This window comes from Micromesistius poutassou (assembly GCF_964030765.1).
Source record: "Micromesistius poutassou genome assembly, chromosome: 1".
NCBI classification, from domain to species: domain Eukaryota; kingdom Metazoa; phylum Chordata; class Actinopteri; order Gadiformes; family Gadidae; genus Micromesistius; species Micromesistius poutassou.
In genome coordinates this window covers 13868761-13871976 of record NC_140271.1, presented here as the reverse complement: position 1 = coordinate 13871976, position 3216 = coordinate 13868761, and the positions used below count along the sequence as shown (strand labels likewise).

Below are 3216 nucleotides of genomic sequence, written 5' to 3'. Positions count from 1 at the left end.
ACTGTCGACCAGCCGACAGTTTCCAGCCATCAGCCGTCCAAACACACCGAAGCCGCTCAGTGCTCCTCATCTTCCCAATATCTCTCTTCCTCTTCTAAATATTTGGCTGTGAAATCATTTATTTTAAAAACATCAATCCCGATGCCCCAGTGCAGTGACGGGGACATTGTGCTGTGGAAGGTGCCGTCCTTCGGAGGAGACGTAAAACCGAGGTCCTGACTCACTGAGGTCATAAAAGATCCCAGGGCACTTATCGCAAAGAGTAGGGGATCCCCCGGTGTCCTGGCTAAAACTGCCCAACCAGGCTCATTCAATCTGGCCCCCTAATCATCCCCCTGTATAATTGGCTCATTCATTAATTCCCTCACTCTCCACCTCAAGCTGGTGTGTGGTGAGCGTTCTGGCGCAGATTGGCTGCCGTGCATCATCCAAGTGGGTGCTACACATTGGTGGTGGTTAGTGAGGTCCCCCCTTCACTGTAAAGCGTCTTTGAGTGTCTAGAAAAGCGCTATATAAATTCATCAATTATTATTATTATTATTATTATTATTATTTTCCATTCATGCATGGATAATAAATGCTGTACATAGTGACTGTCCATAGTATAAAACAACAACCACAACAACATCAACCACAACTGACTCCTGGCTTGAGTTTGGCAACACAGGAACACTTTAGCATCAACCAGCTCTGATGTTTCACACTCACATATGAAGACCACTCTTTGCTAACGACTGGCCGGGTGCTGGTTTAATAGAGATCAGCTTCGCTCTGATTGGCAGGCAGGTGTGTGTGTGTCATGATGCAGGCCTATTGTAACGTTGAGAAGAGAGAGAAGAGCCCCTGACTCCTGGGCCCCTCACTGTCTCTCCTCAGAGGTAAATGTCAGACCGCCAGAGGCTACGCCTTGATCCTCTTCCTCCATGAATGGACCGACAGAAACACCACACAACAGCGGCCTGTGGTCCCACCAGCCCCCACCCAGGGGTCCCTCGTAACAAACATGAAGTCTCTGATCCCCTTTATGGACCGGGGCACCTGACTGACGAGTGAGGGAACACAAACGCTGCCCACCGCTGGTGCTTTGACCCACAGCGCTGGAACCCCACCTCCACTCCCCTGCTGCTAGGGTGGGGTCCCCCTGATGTTAGGGTGGAGGTCACAGTGGGGTCCCCCCTGCTATGACCGCTCTGTGAAAAGGGGGCGTGGTCGATGTTCTCCAGCAGTGGTTCTTAAAGGAGCAGCCCCATGGGGAGTGTTCTGAGCGGTCGGCTCAGTGCACGACCACGGTAAGCGAGCCAGGGGGCTGGCAGGGGCCCTCAGGGGCCAGGCGGTCGGGACCAGGTGTTCAAGGGCCAGGCGTTCAGGGGCCAGGTGGCCAGAGGCCAGACGGTCAGCCAGACGGTCAGGGGCCAGGTGTTCAGGGGCCAGGTGGCCAGGGGCCAGGCTGTCCGGCGCGGGGCGGTCGGGCGCGGGGTTCAGCGCGCCGGCGGTGGGGGCGGCGGTGGGGGCAGCGGGCTCCACACGGAGGCGGCGGTGCTTGGGCCGCACGGCCACCAGCAGCTGCCTCTGGAAGCTCTGGCTCAGCAGGATGTAGAGGAAGGGGTTGATGCAGCTGTTGCCGTAGCCCAGGCTGATGGCCACGTTGTAGGCATACACGAAGAGTGGCGTGGGCCGCTGCACGCCCAGGTGCACCAGCTGCAGTGTGTGGTACGGCGCCCAGCACAGGAAGAAGGCCAGGCAGATGGCCACCGCCAGGCGCGTCACCTTGCGGGTCCGCGCGCGGCGCCGACGCTGGGGCAGCGGCGCCACTGTGGCCCACATGCTGTGGAGGATCCGCACGTACACGCCGCAGATGACGGCCAGCGGCAGCGCGAAGGCCAGGACGAACTGGTAGAGCGTGAACCAGGTGGTGTCGGTGGCGGGGTGGGGCAGCAGCAGGGCGCAGCCCACCGAGCCGTCAGGCAGCGGCATCAGGCCGGCGTACATCCACACGGGTGTGATGGACACCAGCGAGAAGAGCCAGACCAGGCCCACAGCGGCCCCGGCGGCGCGTGGAGTGCGCAGGTGGTTGAAGCGGATGGGGTGCACCGTGGCCAGGTAGCGGTCCAGGCTCATCACCGTCAGGATGTAGGTGCTCACCAGCTGGCTGTTGGAGTCCAGCGCCGTGATCACCGTGCACATGGTGCCGCCAAAGCACCATGAGCCGTTGCCCACCAGCTGATGGATGAGGAAGGGCATGCCGAGCAGGAAGAGGAGGTCCACCACGGACAGGCTGAACACGAAGATGTCCGGCACGGTCTGCTGCGCGCGGAAGCGGATCTTCTTCACGGTGGTGTAGAGCACCACGCCGTTGCCAATGATCCCCAGGACGCAGATCAGACCGAACATGCTCGCCATCAGCACGTTGTTGTAGAAATTCCCGTTTGGTGCTGAAATCAGTTCGGAAAGAAATTAAATCAGAAAGTTTCAGAATAATGCAAATCGATAATTTAAATGTAACAAGTATCCAATAGGAGATGTTCGTCTAATGATAGTAGTATTTGTCCTATCCGGTAGAAATATGTTTTAAACAGCATACCTTCCAGATCCTTAGATGAATTCAGCGACGAGCAAGAAGAATTTGAAATATTCCCAAAGTCCATCTTCAGTTCGGACTGGCGTGCAGAGAAACACTCCAAACGCGTCTGGTCAATCTGTCCGCTCCATTACGATTCTCCAAACAGTCCAGAAATTAACCGGGCCATCATCCCCGGAGCGCACAGACCACTAGTGTTCTTTACTGAGGAACACAGAAAAGATTATGCCTACTGCGTTTCCCTCCACAGTGTGATGCGTTCCCGCGCGTCCTGTGATCCAACAGGTGCGCATGTACGCCGCGTCTCCAAGCTCCTCCAACAACCTCTCCCGGTGAATCAACATCAGTTATTCCACGCTGTTCAATGTCTACAACTGATTTTTGAGCTCTTTTTTCTGTGCGTCAACTTTAGTGTCGTTCTATGTCGTTTTCCATATTGGAAAATTCATAATATTAGTGATCATTGAGTCTCCATTTTCACAGGAGACCTGCACGGCTCAACATCACATCTAACATTAGACATGAACACAGGACTTCCCTTCCGGTCCGAGTCATTCAGAACAGAAAATAACACTTTTCTTCTAATAGTTTCAACTAGTAGATCATGTACTAGTCAGATCATGTAGAGCGCCTCTCGG

At 55.3% G+C, this 3216-nt stretch overlaps 1 pseudogene across 1 annotated transcript; it reads right to left on the bottom strand.

The window, feature by feature from the left end:
• Nucleotides 1-900: 900 nt before the first annotated feature.
• On the bottom strand, nt 901-2645 carry LOC311395554 (melanin-concentrating hormone receptor 1 pseudogene; annotated as a pseudogene). The gene is made up of 3 exons: nt 2582-2645; nt 1289-2432; nt 901-1042 (listed from the first exon to the last, which is right to left on the bottom strand). The product of its transcript is annotated as a melanin-concentrating hormone receptor 1 pseudogene (transcript).
• Nucleotides 2646-3216: the final 571 nt, after the last annotated feature.